Here is a 17,460-nt window from a genome sequence, read left to right on the forward strand (position 1 = left end):
CTCCCTCTACCTCTCAGAGCCTCATTAGAAAAAAAAGGAAAGCTGCCGGGCACGGTGGCTCACGCCTAGAATCCCAGCACTTTGGGAGGCTGAGGCTGGTAGATCACAAGGTCAAGAGATCAAGACCAACCTGGCCAACATGATGAAACCCCATCTCTACTAAAAATACAAAAATTAGGCAGGCCTAATTTGGCACACGCCTGTAGTCCCAGCTACTCCAGGGGCGAAGGCAGGAGAATCACTTGAACCCGGGAGGCAGAGGTTGCAGTGAGCCGAGATCAGGACACTACACTCCAGCCTGGGTGACAGAGCAAAAAGGATAGCTGGGCTGGGCGTGGTGGCTCATGCCTGCAATCCCAGCATTTCGGGAGGCCAAGGCGGGCTTGATCACCTGAGGTCAGGAGTTCAACATCAGCCTGGCCAACATGGTGAAACCCCATCTCTACTAAAAATACAAAAATTAACCAGGCATGTTGGCAGGCACCTATAATCCCAGCGAATCGCTTGAACCTGGGAGGCGGAGGTTGCAGTGAGCCGAGATCGCGCCACCAGCGTGAGACTCCGCCTCAAAACAAAACAAAACAACCACAAACCATCTCAGCAGAGGAAGAAAGAAAAATCTAGAAAGAAATCATCTAAATGTGAATAGTCAATACCTGTGGTCGTTTTGATGGCCATCCTTCTGCTTAGCCGTATTTTCTAGTGTTCCTATAAGGAACGTGCATGATCATCTAAGAATATCACATACAAAGAAGAAAGAACATGCTAGCTCGGAGTCCAGCTTCTTCCAAGCCTCCCTGCTCCTTCTTCTCCTCCCTGAAGAAGGGAGAAGAAATACAACTGCATGCGTAGATAAGTTGAAATTAGTCGGTAAGTTCAAAGACTGACCACAGTCTTCCCTCTCACTCCGTGTCTGCATCTGTCTTATACTGAAGGGGAGGATGATTCTGGCTCGTATTCCCAAAGTGCATCCGTGTAGACCACGTCCTCTAAGTCATGACACATGTAAATTCATTTCCTACTCACAATACCTCTACAGCGGGGGGTGCCATCATCTGCCATCTTATAGGGGCAGTAACTGAGGCCCTGAGAATGACAGCAACTTGCCCAGGGGTGCGCTGCTCACCTGACAGGCCTGGCTTCCAATCCACACTCAACACTGAACCCAGCCTCTTGGCCTTGACAACCTGACTCCTCCCGCAGGTGCTTCTATTTTTGCCACCACCTGTCTCGTTGTCCCTATGCATTGACTTTCCTGTCACCTCTGCCACACTGTGAAGCAGGGGCTGTGGCCTACTGACCTCTATCAGGAATATCTAAGCCACCGTCTGTCAACTGAACTGAGTTACTGTTGAATGTTAGGTCCCAAATGCAATGAATTTGTAAACTTATCTACGCATGCAGTTGTATTTCTCTTTCCACAAGGGGGTCAGACAGCCACTGGTAATTTTGGCAAGGGAGGGCCCACTTCACGGTTTTCCCGAACAAGTCCTGCAGGTGAGACAAAGTGCCCTTCAGGGAACTCGGTTCCTTGGCAAAGTCCATGGTAGAACCCTGGTAAGTGCACCTCAGCACTCCAGAGCCAAAGTAAAGAAAGACGAGAAAGTGGCCGAAGCCATAAAAGGTGGTGCTAAGCCAGTCCCAAAAGACTACGCATTGCAGGATTCCAAGTATACGACATTCCAGAAAAAACAACACTATTTAGTGACATCAGTGGTAGGCCAGGTGCAGTGCCTCATGTCTGTAATCCCAGCACTTTGGGAGGCCGAGGCAGGGGGATCACTTGAGGTCAGGAGTTCAAGACCAGCCTGGCCAACATGGCAAAACCCTGTCTCTACTAAAAATACAAAAATTGGCTGGGTGTGGTGGCGCTCGCCTGTAATCCCAGCTACTCGGGAGACTGAGGCATGAGAATCACCTGAACCTGGGATGCAGAGGTTGCAGTGAGCTGAGATGGCACCACTGCACTCCAGCCTCGGCAATAGAGTAAGACTCCATCTCAAAAATAAAAAAATTTATTCAGAAGAATGTTCATCTAAAATAATATAAATATTCATCGTGTATCTGAGGAAAGATAGATATATTTCTACCTCTTAAGTCACAAAGATGGAAAGAAGCCAGCCATCCATGAGTTAAGAGGTGTCGCATGGAGGGGCCAATGAGAAATCCACACTTTTCAATATTTTTCCCCTTTACTGTTTTCTTTTGCACGCGACTGTGACTAAAAGCAGTGTGACATTGTAAAATCGATGATGTACTATACACTGGCATTTATAAATTGTTTAAAATGGAGCTAAAGACTTTCTGCTTAAAATTGAAGAAGCCCATCCCTTTGAAAACCAGCTGTATCTCAGACCCTCTAGACCCTGCCGAGGCCTGCTTTCCCACTGCCAGGCAGAGGTGCCCTGAAGAACAATTGCTGTGCATATGAACTCCCTGACCCCAGCGACACCTGCAACTCCCCTCCCACCGGTTAGCAGCAGAATTCCTACCTATTAATGACAGGACCATACCATTTCCTGATTTTGTTTTGGTTTTGTTCTGTTCCATTTTTCTTTTCTTTCTTTTCTTTTTTGAGACAGTTTCCCTTTCACCCAGGCTGGAGTGCAGTGGTGCAATCTCAGCTCACTATAACCTCAGCCTCCTGGGTTCAAGTGATTCTCCTGCCTCAGCCTCCCGGGTTCAAGTGATTCTCCTGCCTCAGCCTCCTGAGTAGCTGGGATTACAGGCACCTGCCATCATCATATTGGTTGATTTTTGTATTTTTAGTAGTGACGGAATTTCACCATGTTGGCCATGCTGGTCTCAAACTCCTGACCTTGTGATCCACCCGCCTCCGGCCCCCAAAGTGCTGGGATTACAGGCGTGAGCCACCACGCCCTGCCCCATTTTTCTTATAGGTAAAACCAACACCCCGTTCTCTATGAATAGACTTAAGCAGCTGCCACTCTGTCCTCTGAGGAAAGTCACGGTCCTCTCCTGTCTTTCTGTTGTCCCAGCTCACTTGAGAGACTTTCCAAGAAAAGATTGTTAAAGGGAAGGGGATGTACCACTCCATTCATGGAAAACTCCCAGTTACCAGCTTGGAAGGCAGCTGAAATGTTAAAAGGAACTTCCTATCTGCATACCAAAATAAAAGGTGGAAAGAAAACCAAATGGCCTTACCAGTTAACGATACCATCCTTCAGTGCATACCATGAGACTCCAAATAATACATATTAAGCAGTAAAAGCCCATGAACGGGAAAGAAGGAAGCCTTCTGCCAAGACTACACCAAAAACATAGGGTAAGTCCCTAGTAACTCAGGATATTCCCCACACCCTGCAGATGTGCGTGACCGTACCCTTCCCACCAGGTAATCGTCAGCAAGTATTTAAGATGCTACATGAAAGGCATCTGTTACCCAGGGGCAATCCCTCTACATTTTCTGCAGTGGTGATTAAAGCAATTGCCCTCCATCCCTTCCCTACCTGCCAGTGATGTGAGGTTTAATTAATATGCACTTGGGGTTTTAAGATCCCTAGATGAAAAGAGGACAGATGTGAAAGTTATTATTATTTTCTTCAAAGTACACGGGTATGCTAACATCCGTGGGGCAAGTTTACCACACGCCCACTTAAAACAGGCTAAGAGGGTCATAAGCCAAAACATTCGGGTTAGGATTTTTGAAAAGCTCAGAGATCCGACAGATGCATTCTGGTCACGATTGAACATGCAGCTCCGGCGAGAAGGCAGAACATATGATAAATGGTTCCCTTAGTTCAGAACTACAACCCCAGAGGAGCAGCCTGAACCGAAAAGGGAAGTGATCAGTGGAAAAGAGGGTGGAATCTGCTCACCGGTGAGCCAAGTGGGCGACACGGAGCATGCACAGGGAGGAGGAGCTTTCTGTTTCGAAGCTAAATGAAACATTGGGCTGCCGAGAACCTGGAATTATCTTCAGGCATTTTTCTAGCCACGCTTGAAAGCATTCTAGAATTCATCAGCTAAGTACCCTCGTAAGATAAAAAGTCCCTTTTCTCATCCTCTTTAAAGAAAGAGATCTGTGGACCCCGCATGGTGGCTCACACCTCTAATCCCAGCACTTCAAGAGGCCAAGGTGGACCATTTGAGGTCAGGAGTTCGAGACCACCCTGACCAACATGGCAAACTCTGTTTCTACTAAAAATAGAAAAATTAGCCTTATGTGGTGATGCACGCCTGTGATCCCCACTACTTGGGAGGCTGAGGCATGCACATCGCTCGAACCTAGGAGGCGGAGGTTGCAGTGAGCCAAGTCTGCACCACTGCACTCCAGCCTGGGCAACAGAATGAAATTCCATCGCAAAAAAAAAAAAAAAAAAAAACAAAGAAAAAGAAGAAAAGAAAGAGATTTGTGCCTAGAGAAGTTGCAAAAACAAAGACCACCACCACCCCACACCAGTGGGATCCAGTCTGTATAAGCAGTAACTAAGTCTAATAGAGGCTCAGACACAGGCTAAAAACCACGGTCCACGGGAGATGGTGTGTAGTCTCCTCCCAGCACAGCCGGCTGAGAGAACCTATAAACCAGATGGTGTCTCCCTAGTCCTACCCACAACCCTCAAAGGCTTCCCATCTCACCAGCAGTCCTGAGACCCTGCCCCAACGGTAATCCTCAGTCTGCATCTCCCTGGCTCTCGCGCTTTGCTCTTCCCACCCAAGCCTTCAACATGCCTGGCCCAGCCCTCTGCCCTCTGCTTAGATGCCCCCTCTGTCAGCACAGGCTTGCTCCCTCAACCGCTTGCCACCTTGGCTTCAATGTCACCCACGCAGTGGGGCCTTCCTAATTCCTCTACATTCAAAAGCTCAAACACCCAACACTTCCTTGCTTTAAGAGTCTCCACTGCAACGATCGCCTTCCCACATAGTACATGTTGTAACTACAGTCGGCCCTCCCTGTCCACGGGTTCTGTATCCATGGCTTCCATATCCGCGGACTCAACCAACCGTGGATCCAAAATATGCAAAATAAATAAGTGATTGTGTCTATACTGAACATGTACATATTGTATTTTGTTTTATTCTTTGAGACAAGGTGTCACTCTGCGCCCAGTCTGGAGCACAGCTGCACAAAGCATGGCTCACTGCAGCCTCAGCTTCCTGGGCTCATGTGATCCTCCTGCCTCAGCCTCCAGAGTAGCTGTGAACAGAGGCTGCATGCCACCACGCCTGGCTACTTTTTCTTTTTAAATAAAGAAATGATTCTGTCTGTACTGAGTAAGTACATATTTTATTTTACTTTATTTTTTGAGACAAGGTGGCATTCTGTCGCCCAGGCTGGAGTGCAGTGGCGTGATATCGGCTCATTGCAACCTCCACTCCCTGGGTTCATGTCATTCTCCTGCCTCAGCCTCCTGAGGAGCAGGGATTACAGGTGCCTGCCACTGTACCTGGCTAATTTTTGTATTTTTAGTAGAGACAGGATTTCACCATCTTGACCAGGCTGATCTTGAACTCCTGACCTCGTGATCCACCCACCTCAGCCTCCCAAACTGCTGGGATTACAGGCATGAGCCACCATGCCTGGCATTTTTTAAAAAGTTTTACTCTAAGTTATGGGATACGTGTGCAGAGCGTGCAGGTTTATTACATAGGTACACATGCACCACGGTGGCTTGCTGCACCCATCAACCCGTCATCTAGGTTTTAAGCCCCATATGCATTAGGTATTTCTCCTAATGCTCTCCCTCCCCTTGACCTCCACCCCCAACAGGCCCCGTGTGTGATATTCCCCATCCTGTATCCATGTGTTCTCATTGTTCAGCTCCCACTTATAAGTGAGAACATGCAGTGAATTTTTCTATTTTTTGTAAAGACGGGGTCTCACTATGTTGCTTAGACTGGTCTCGAACTTCCAGACTCAAGTGATGTTCCTGCCTTGGCCTCTCAAGGGCTAGAATTTCAGGCGAGCTACTATGCCCAGCCCAGACTTTTTTTTCTGGTCATCATTCCATAAACAATATAGTGTAACAACTATTCCATAGCATTTATGTTGTTTTAGGTATCCAGAGATGATTTTCAATGTCTGGAAGGAGGGGCCTAAATTATATGCAAATGCTACACCATTGTCCATAAGAGATTAAACATCTGTGGATTTTGGTGTCTTCAGGGTAGGGAAGGGACATCCTGGAACCAACCTCCCACAGATATGCAGGGAATACGCCTGTTGATATTGTCTGTATCTAGAATGTCAGTTTCTTGAGGGCAGGGATGCTTCCTAGCCTTCTGCACTGCTGTCTCCTTACTACCTGCAACTGAGCACAGCACAGTGATCACACAGATGCTGACTTCGAAGTCAGACGGCCAGGCACTGTGGCTCACACCTGTAATCCCAGCACTTTGGGAGGCCAAGGCAGCCAGATCACCTGAGATCAGGAGTTCAAGACCAGCCTGACCAACATGGAGAAACCCTGTCTCTACTAAAAATACAAAATTAGCCGGGTGTGGTGGCACATGCCTGTAATCCCAGCTACTCGGGAGGCTGAGGCAGGAGAATCCCTTGAACCCAGGAGACGGAGGTTGCAGTGAGCCACGATCGCAACACTGCACTCCAGCCTGGGCAACAAGAGCGAAACTCCATCTCAAAAAAAAGGGAAGTCTAAGACAGCCCACACGGAGAAAGACTGAGGTCGGCTCCCAGAAAATTCCTCATAATTGCTTACTTTCATGCTGAGGTAACTGGGCACACAGACCTGGTGACTCCCTGTGGGAAGGGGCTTAAGACTGAAGCAGAATTTGACCCTTTGTGGTCCCCTAGTCACAGTACTTTCAAATATGACTAAAGCCCTACTCTCCCTAACCACCCTCAATGCAGGAAAGTGTGGCTCACACGGAACCTACCGTATGAATCCGTTTACCAGAAAATGCATCCTTAGTGGCCACAGCACACGGCCAGAAAGAAGAAACGAGAATATGAAGTCAGTGCTCTCATAGCTATGACGCTGCCAGCGAAAGTCCCAGTTCTCAGAGTATCAGATCCTCCTGCTTGACCGGAGAGTCTCCCCTGCTGCCCAGTGACTGCTGTCCAAACGGACAGGCTGCAAAGAACTTCGAGAAGGAATACAGGTCAAAAGACACTTTACTAGATGCCATGAGCAGAACGCAGTGCTGTCGCTCTTCAACTTTGGTTTGAATGTTTTTGCAGTTTCCTAAGACCACTTTACAGAGCAGTTTGTGTAAATGCGTTTTGTTTTGAGATAGCGTCTCTGTCGCCCAGGCTGGAGTACAATGGCACAACCTCAGCTCACTGCAACCTCTGACTCCCAGGTTCAAGCAATTCTCCAGCCTCAGTCTCCTGAGTAGCTGGGATACAGGCACACACCACCATGCCCGGCTAATTTTTTTGTATTTTTAGTAGAGACAGGGTTTCACCATTTGGTCAGGCTGGTCTCGAACTCCTGACCTTGTGATCCGCCAGCCTTGGCCTCCCAAAGTGCTTGGATTACAGGCATGAGCCACCACACCCAGGCTTTATTGAGCGGTTTAAGGTTTCCAGCAAAATTCCACAGAAAGTACAGAGATTTCCCATATACCTCCTGCCCCACGTGCACAGCCTCCCCTACTACCAACACCCTTCACCAGAAGGGTCTGTTTGTTGCAATCAATGAACACATATTGACACATCATTATTACCCAAAGTCTATAGTTTACGTTAGGGTTCAGTCTTGGAGCTGTAGATTCCATGGCTTTGGATGAATGTATAATGACATGTATCTACCATCACAATCTCGTATAGAGTAGTTTCACCACCCCGAACTGCACCATAAACTGCTCTGCCAGTTTATCCCTCTCTCCTCCCTAGCCCCTGGCTACCACCCTAATGGTTCTTCTGTGTCTTTTCATGACCAGCTCATTCCTTTTCAGTGCTGAATAATATTCCATCATGTGGATATACCACAGTGTTTATATATTCACTTACTGAAGGACATCTTGGTTGCTTCCAAGTTTCCAATAAAACTGCCGTAAACATCCGTGTGCAGGGCTGTTTTTGTTTTTTTGTTTGTTTGTTTGTTTTTGTTTTTTTTGCATGGTTCTTTGCATTTGTTTTGTTTTGTTTTGTCTTTTTTGGGGATAGAGTTTCCTTCTGGTGCCCAGGCTGGAGTCCAAAGGCGTGGCCTTGGCTCACTGCAACCCCCACCTCCTGGGCTCAAGTGATTCTCCTGCCTCAGCCTCCCGAGTAGCTGGGATTACAAGCGTGCACCACGATGCCTGGCTAATTTTTGTATTTTTGTAGACATGGGGTTTCACTGTGTTGGTTAGGCTGGTCTCAAACACCTGACCTTAAGTGATCTACCTGCCTCGGCCTCCCAAGGTTCTTTGTAGTTCTGTTTTGTTTTTTTCAGATGGAGTCTTCCTCTGTCGCCAGGCTGAAGTACAATGGTACGATCTCAGCTCATTGCAACCTCCGACTACCTGGTTCAAGCGATTCTGCCTCAGCCTCCGAAGTAGCTGGGATTACAGGCATGCGCCACCACACCCAGCTAATTTTTTTTTTTTTTAAATAGAGATGGGATTTCACCATGTTGACCAGGATGATCTCAATCTCCTGACCTCGTGATCTGCCCACCTCAGCCTCCCAAAGTGCTGAGATTATAGGCCTGAGTCACCACACCCAGCCCTTTGTAGGTTTTTAATAGCAGTTTGGTGTGGGGAGACACACAGAAAGAGAAATGAAAAGAATGACCTTCATGAGCTGGAGGCAAAATAGGCTTCATATTCTCCAAGAAAGTCCCTCTTTCTAAGAACGCTTCTGGGAAATTAAATTTGGCAAAGAGGTCTAGCGTTAGTTTTATACACACATGTATCCATTTCTAATACTATGATATTTTTTCAAAAAAAATCTTCAGTTGGATTTATAAACTCTGAAAGGTAAAATGTGATTTGAATGTCCCCACTAAATAAACGTGTCTGTGGGACTTCGCCATCTATTCCATTATACTTAGGCCGTTTTCTCCCAGCTGGTACTCCCAGCCCAAGTGTTCTGTGAGGGACCCACCATAGCCACCATACACAGCCAGTGCCAAAAAAAAAAAAAAAATGCTGGGTGTTGAATGCATTTCAAAGATTCAACCAAGCAGTCAGCAAAGATGATGACAAACTTTAAAACAAAGATGGCTACAAGTTTCTGGACACAGAAGTAGACATGGATTAGGAAAGAAAGCATCCATCCCACCAATCAGTCTCAAAATCCACCTATAATGATTAAACCAAAGTTGCAATAATGGAGGCATCACAAGTCAGAGAGGTCCATCCCTTGGAAGAGGGGAGCTCACCACATCAATCACAGCCTGCAGGCCCACCCAACCAGCCACAACAACTCCCAGGGGAAAAATGAGGAAGGAGAATGTCCCAGAACCCAAATGTGTCTTAAATGATATTGCAAAAGAAACGATTTCACAATGATCTCTAAAACCCAAACGCATTTCTGGTAGGACAGGGCCTACCCTACCACACTCCTCAGGACTGGGAATCTCCAGCTATGCCACACCAGCTTCACACATCAAATCAAAAGGCATTTGACAAGGCGTTCTCTGGTGTAACACGACTTTCCTACTCAGGGCTGACATTTTGCAGATAAATTTCCCACATCCTGTATTTACCACGCTAAGTATTCCCGGGCAGTCATAGCCACTGCATCTGTGAGTCAAAAAGAGGGCTGGCAAGGAAGCCTGGTGGATACACAGGGGTCACAGAATGAGGGTCCCACATGCAGGATTTCAGTCTGATTTCAAATTATGGAAGTGAGAGGCAGGCAACTCGCATTTAAGTGCGACTTCATGTGCTCTTGAGAAGAGGAAAACATTGAAACATCCAGATCTGCTTTTTGCTTTCTTTTAACTGCAAAGTCCCAGCGAAAACATAATCCGTGTCTAACATATCCAGTTACTGAGAAAAAGCAAGTATATACTCCTTGTTCTCTTCATCTGGCTAGTAACAAAATGGTATATTTCCCCATTTTGTTTAATGCTTCTGCTGCTCAAAATTACTTCCAGATCCTATGTTTTCCTTAGTTTTCATTTTCATCCTACATGAAACCCCCTACTCCTGGAGGAAAAAGGAAAAAAAGAAAGAGAACAACCAGAAGTTAACACTCCAGTGTAAAATACACACCAAAAATACAAAATCCAGCCCCCGCATCTGAGACTGAAAGAAACAAATCAATAACGTGCAAATACATAGTCCAGCAGGATCGAAGCTAAAAGGTGAGTCTTAGTACATAATATCCATATCACAGGCTTTGCCAACTATACAGGGAGAAACTTCTATACTTCTCAAGGAACGGAAGGATGCGACTCACAGACCTGAGCAGCTGGCTCAACTAAGGTGGAAGAGTCGGGAAGAGCCCAAGGTAAGAACTCGGGTCTCTTGACCTCTTTCTAGTCCAGTGCTCGCCTCCTCATACTTCATTCATGAATACTAACTACCCTACCATACTCCTCAGGACTGGGCATCTCCAGCTATGGCACGCCAGCTTTACACATCAAATCAAAAGGCATTTGACAAGGCCCTCCATTGAACGCTTCTTTCCTAGTCAGGGCTGACATTCTGCAGGTAGATTTCCCACATCGCGTATTTACCGCGCTAAGTGTCCCTGGGCACTCACACCATTTGTGAGTCAAAAAGACTCACATTATTTGCTAATAATGATGATCATTTTGTTTAAACATAAATCACTGAACTTACCAGAAATACCCTCACTCACCTCTTCAAAAAAAAATTTTTATTTTTCACCAAAAGAGAAAAATTGCTGTGCCCTAAGTACGAACAGCTTCCAGCAGTGTCAACACTGTAACGGGAACCACCCAGAGAAAATGCTCAAACCACCACCAGGGAACTGGCGACAAAACTCCCACACTCACATTCACAGTGTTTAAGTGATCATTAAAATCACCCTCCAATGACCTACAAAACAGGCTCTGTTGGTTACATCTCTTCAGGACTAAATGGCTCATCAGACATCTGCACTAACTAGATTACTCTCAATACTGAGAAAGGTGAAGCAGAAACACTAATAGTCCATACTGGTTTTCTGTCCCAACTCTTAAAAAGAAGTAAATAAGCCAGGCATGGTGATGTGTGACTGCAGTCCCAGCCACTCAGGAAGCTGAGGCAGGAGGGCTGCTTGAGGCCAGGAGTTCAAGGCCAACCTGGGCAACATGACGAGACCCCATCTCTCAAATCAAACTTGTATTTTAAATAAATAAAAGAATTAAATATTGTAGATGCACTGATCACTGACTGAGCTACCAACAGGGAAATCAGGACCACAGAGGCTGGGGGTTCTCGGATGCCCAGAGGGCTGAGGGATCTGGGCAGGCGTGGCTTGTCCACCGGGCAGCCCGCGGAGCCTCACTGAGGTATTCTACTTCTCTGCACCTGTTTGTTTTCTTCAGCTGCAAAACTGGAATAACAGCTCATTAGATTACTTTGAAGGTTAAATGTCCTGATGCTTCAAATTTATCAAACTTCTAGTTTATACCCCTCATTTGAACCCTTATATGAACTCTCTCTTTTTTGTTTTTTTTGACACAGGGTCCGGCTCTGTCGCCCAGGCTGGAGTGTAGTGGCCCAAACATGGCTCACTGCAGCCTCAACCTTCTAGACTCAAATAAATCCTCCTGCCTCAGCTTCCTGTGCAGCTGGGACCACGGGCATGCACCACCACACCCTGGCTTTTTTATTTTCTTATAGAGACGAGGCCTGACTTTATTGCCCAGGCTGGTCTCGAACCCCTAGGCTCAAGTGATCTTCCCACCTCAACCTCCCAAAGTGCTGGGACTACAAGCACAGGCCATCACGCCTGGCCTGAACACTTATGAACTCTTGATGGTATATCTTTTCCTCCCTTCTACACTGTCAGCTACACCGTACCCCAAAGATGATATTCTACATGGTACCCCAAAGATGATATTCATAGCTACCCAACAAATGATTTGTTGAAATAATGAATAAATAACCACACCACCCTCCCTCACAAAAATAAATTAATATAAGGCCTAGTAACTAGATGTCACTCTGCTAACTTGAATACATTACCTTACCTTGGCTTGTTGGGACTTCTGCAAATACATTAGATAAATAGCAATAGTTACAACACAGAGGTGAGAATCGGAAATGCTTTCAGTCAACGCTTATGGCTGTAGGCTTTTCCACTTCGATTCAACCCCAGGCTTGGTTTGCATGCAGGCAATTGCAACAACCCCCACTGTTGCTTCTAAAGCTGAAACCACGAAAACCCCATTTTATTTTCACCTAATGTCAACTCCTGCGCTTTCTCTGAAGAGGGATTCTGCTGCCTCCAGCCCTTCCCTGCCCGGGTGCTGTTTCTTTTTTCTCCCCTCTCTTTTGACTCGGGATCTCACTCTGTTGCCCAGACTGGAGTGCCATAACGTGGTTCTGACTTAGTACAGCCTCAAACTCCTCGGCTTAAGGGCTTCTCCCCCCAGGCAGCCTCCTGAAGCGATGGGGTTTTATGCCGGAGATGCTGCACTCGGCTGTTCATCAACGCTTCGCTCCTCATTACGCAGATTGGCGCTGTTTGATCAGCAAAAAAAAAAAAAAAAAAAAAAAAACCACCGATGAGGGTAGCTAACTGCGCTCTCCTGACTCTCTGGGAATTTCAGATACCCTCACCTGCGCCTCCTGTAAAGCTAACCCAGACCTCTGGAAAGAATTTCTTTCTAGCTCTTAAAGAAGTTATCTGCAGCCCATCCCTCCCTCCACCATCCCCACACGAGTCATTCCCATTCCCATAAGCAAACCAAACTCTGCTGAGCATCAATTAGGAGCAGAGAGAAAAGGCTGTGCTTTGAGCAGACTGGCTTCTTCCCAAGCCAAACACACTTATGTGCATCTGACTCCATTACCGCCCAGCCTGCACACGTCCTGGGGCGCCTGGCCTTTCCGGAGGTGAGCTTGTGTTTACCCACTGTCAAGGGGTATTTCCCAGTCGGCCTCTCCTCCCCCCAGTGGAGACTGGCTGCAACCACCCTACCCCCCACCCAGGCAACCAAATGTGACATCCAAAGAGCCCCTGGAGTGGCCATCTGTCCCTGCCATGCCAATGTTTACGCCACATGGGCAGGAGAGGGACAGGCCAGGGAAGACTCCAGGGTATCCTGCATCAGACCCAAGGCGTCGCCATCCCAGGCCGTTTGTGCCACAAAACAAGACAGTGAGAGAATAGTCCTCCGTCTACCCGGAGAGGCTCCTGGTTCCTAAAGAGAAAGATCAAGCTTTTCACTTCCCTGAGGGTGTTCAAAAGATGTTTCTCCTGCAGATGAGCATCGAGCATCTAAAAATAAAATGAGATCCCTCGTTTTGCAGTTTTTAAAATATTATCTGACTGCCCCCCACCAAAGTTAAACCTAAACATGGTATTTCTGACAAGAAAGACTTTAACAAGTTCATAGTGAAGCACTAAGAGGAACTGGATAATGTAGAAAAGATTCAGATTAGAAATAAACTCCAGCCAGGTGTGGTGGCTCACGCCTGTAACCCCAGCACTCTGGGAGGCTGACCAGGGCGGATCACCTGAGGTCAGGAGTTTGAGACCAGCCTGGTCAAAATAGTGAAACTTCATCTCTACTAAAAATAGAAAAATTAGCTGGGTGTGGTGGAGCAGATCTGTAATCCCAGCTATTTGGGAGGCTGAGGCAAGAGAATGCTTGAACCCAGGAGGCAGAGGTTGCAGTGAGCCAAGATAGCACCACTGCACTCCAGCCTGGGTAACAGAGGGAGACTCCGTCACACACATACACACAAAGAAACTCAAGAGTCTCCAAATTCTAGAGTTAATATGACCAATAGACATCCTCATCTAAATGCCTCTGTTTATATTCAGAACCAGAGGTCAAGATGTGTGGGAACGGTCACAAGTTTAGAAGTCAGATAAAACACGGTTTGAGTCCAGGGTCACTGCCACAATAGCGAGATTTTAGTCAAGCTACCTGGGTTCCAACAGGTAGACGGAAATAAGAATACGCACAGGCAGAGGGGCTGTGAGTGCAATCATGTATTCTATTAGAGATCACAAAGCAGAAGAACGCCAGGCACACAGTAGGAGCTCAAGGTTTGCATCTTCCTTTCCAGCCCTAGCCCTCCTTCCACTGCCTTACGATGGCGGGCGCACCCACCATGTTGGCCGTCAGCTAAAACTCAGCGCACTGATTCTGCTGGGGGTATTTCTGTTATCTTTCGAATGGGGGACAAAAGATGCCTGACATGCTTCACCTACCATCTGCATGAAATCTGTTGAAATGCATCCCAAGTACTGGGGGTGAATCCACATTATTCATCACATAAATGCACTTAAACTCCCTCCAGGGGGAAGATGGGCTAGCCACTGTGCCTGAAGCCAAGAGATGACACATCCACTCTATGACTCAACTTGAGCAGCTGCAGCATGAAAATACACACACAGGCTCACACAGAAATGGGCTGACAATTTTTAGATTTGCCCCTTGCTTTTTTCGTTTTGCTCTTTAACCTCATTATGTTTCTTTGCTCGCAGAACCTGGAAGCAATGCTGCCATTTCTTTGGACAGCTCTGACCAGGTTTAAATCCCAAAAGAATCCATTAACACGGTGCCACAGGGCACAGTCACAGCTCTCAGGGACGCATGATCCTACTTCAGTGAGAAAGCTGCAGGGTAACATCATCTGAGAAGGAGTGCTGGTTCTGAGGGGCAAAAATCACAGTGGCCGGGCAGTCCAGAAAGGCAGCCAGGAGGAGGTGAACATGAGCTGACCCTGAAGGAGAGGAAAAATCTGAATCGGCACAGAGGAGGCGGGAGGCCACGGGGGGGCGAAGGGGGGGGGGGATGTAACTGACAAGGACAGGTGCCCTGAGACAGGACTCAGAAAGGCTGACTCCGGTGCGTTGTGTGGCCACTCACTCAGGTAACATTTACTAAGCAGACCATGGCAGTCACTAGAGCCATGCTGGCGCAAGTATAAAGAGGGGTCCAAGCAGCCCACCTCAGAGGAACACAATAGCACAGTGGTCAAGAGACCAGACTCTGGGGCTAGGCTGCCTGGGTTCAAATCCTGGTACCTCATTTCCCAATGCTATTGCTTTGGATAGGTTACTTAGGCCAGAGGTAAAAAATCATGTATATATTTTTGATTAAGAAGTGTTGGCCAGGTGTGTTCGTTCACGCCTGTAATCCCAGCACTTTGGGAGGCAGAGGCGGGCGGATCACGAGGTCAGGAGTTCGAGACCACCCCGACCATAGTGAAATCCCGTCTCTACTACAATACAAAACTAAGCCAGGCATGGTGGTGTGCACCTATAATCCCAGCTACTCCGGAGCCTGAGGCAGGAGAATCGCTTGAACACAGGAGGTGGAGGTTGCAGCAAGCCAAGACTGAGCCACTGCACTCCAGCCTGGGAGACAGAGCGAGACTCCATTAAAAAATAAAAAAGGAAGTGTTTTCAGAGAAAAACAGAAAATAGGCTGAGATCTTGAAGGGAAAGCAGTCATGGGGCACTCTAGATCCAGGGCAGGTAAGATCTCAGCGTGGCCTGGAATACGTGCACCTTCAGGGTTAGCCCTTCCTCAGGATGCCCCGGGGGTACAGACACTACCAGGTAGTTAGTCAAAGGGAATCCAGCCCCTGTGGGCACCCTCCAACAAAGAGGGCAGGGGCGAAAGCCCTCAGAGAAAGGAAATTTAATAGACAGGTGAAGGGAACCCAAAGGATAGGGGATGAACAAGGACAGCTGGGTTTCCAAAGGGTTGTTATTATTTTGAGACAGAGTATCGCTGTGTTGCCCAGGCTGGAGTGCAGTGGTGTGACCTCAGCTCACTGCAACCTCCACCTCCTGGGTTCAAGAGATTCTCCAGCCTCAGCCTCCCCAGTAGCTGGGATTACAGGCATGGGCCGCTATGCCCGGCTAATTTTTGTATTTTTGTAGAGATGGCATTTTACCATGTTGGCCAGGCTGGCTCAAACTCCTGACCTCAAGTAATCCAACCACCTCAGCCTCCCAAAGTGCTGAGATTACAGGTGTGAGCCACCACGTCTGGCCTATTATTATTTATATGATTATTTTTACCCCTTAAAAAGGGCATGAAACCTGATTATGATAATACAATGAGTCTGGATTATCACAGGAAAAGTGAGAGCTTTGGCTCCGCTCTCTGTTGGAGGGTGCCCGTAGGGGCTGGATTCCCTTTCACCAACTACCTGGGAGTCCCTGTATCCGCAGGGCATCCCTAGCAAGAGCTAACCCTGAAGAGAGTGCACACACAGAGGTCTTATCTGCCCTCTGTCCAGAGAGCCCTTGAAAGGAAGTTTGCTTCAAGCAACTACGCACATTCAGAGAAAGGAGTGGCTACGCCGCTGTGCGTCTGGATGCAGGCAGAGCGGAGCAGCAGGTAAGACTGGAGGAACAAGTCCCAGCAAGATCCACAATGCAGGACCCGGAATGCTGGGTGGGAAACGCTAAAAGTTACAAAAATCACGCCCCAGGAAGCGTTTGTGATTCTTGCTCTCTCTCAAGTCCACAGTCTCCTGCTGTGTTCACATTCTGGACCAACCAACATAGGAGCCAAACCTGGTGAAGGTAAAATAATGCATCCCAATGTCACCTGCTAACAAGGTCGAGGTGGGTTTGTCCACGAGAGGAAGGCAAAGTTGAAAAGAACAAGAGCAACTTCGAATAGCTAGAAAGCCCCTTTTGGTCGACGTCATTCTCCTCCTAGGAAGTAAACGGGGACTGCACGGGCAGACATCACCACTCCCACGTAGCCGAGGAAAACTGAAGTACAACAGCCCTTTCTGCTGGAATTCCCTAGAAGGGGTCCGTGCCACATACAGGAAGTAGGGAGGGTATCTCTGCAGCATATTTCTTTCCTTTTCTTTTCTTTTTTTTGAGATGGAGTCTCACTCTCTTGCCAGGCTCGAGTGCAGCAGTCCGACGTTGGCTCACTGCAACCTCCGCCTGCCTCTCAGGTTCAAGCGATTCCCCTGCCTCGACCTCCTGAGTAGCTGGGACTACAGGTGCTCGCCACCACACCTGGCTCGTTTTTGTATTTTTAGTAGAGACAGGGTTTCACCACATTGGCCGGGATTGTCTCAATCTCCTGACCCCATCATGATCCGCCCGCCTCGGCCTCCCAAAGTGCTGGGATTACAGACGCGAGCCACCGTGCCTGGCCCCTGCAGCATATTTCTTCTCTTGGAGTAACTGCGACCATTACACAGGGACCACTTGCTCCGTTCTATGAAAGCCCCAAGCCTGTCATGTAATAAAAACGTCCAGTTTCACTGCAGCAGGGAGGCCCACATGAAATATTCCACTTGAACAAAACCACGTAGCAGTTTACATCAATGCTTACCCTGTCTCGTTATAAGTGAAGTGAACCCACGCCCATCAGTCTCAAAACCAGCACGTTGATACCAAGTTTCCCCAGCAGCATCCAAATCAATTCC

General features: G+C 47.6%; 1 protein-coding gene across 16 annotated transcripts in view; it reads right to left on the minus strand.

The window, feature by feature from the left end:
* Nucleotides 1-17,460, minus strand: part of TIAM1 (TIAM Rac1 associated GEF 1) — a 449,049-nt gene that overhangs the window by 220,253 nt on the left and 211,336 nt on the right. The gene's annotated exons all lie outside the window — the stretch shown is intronic.

The sequence above is a fragment of the Callithrix jacchus genome, chromosome 21 (genome assembly GCF_049354715.1).
Source record: "Callithrix jacchus isolate 240 chromosome 21, calJac240_pri, whole genome shotgun sequence".
Lineage (NCBI taxonomy): Eukaryota > Metazoa > Chordata > Mammalia > Primates > Cebidae > Callithrix > Callithrix jacchus.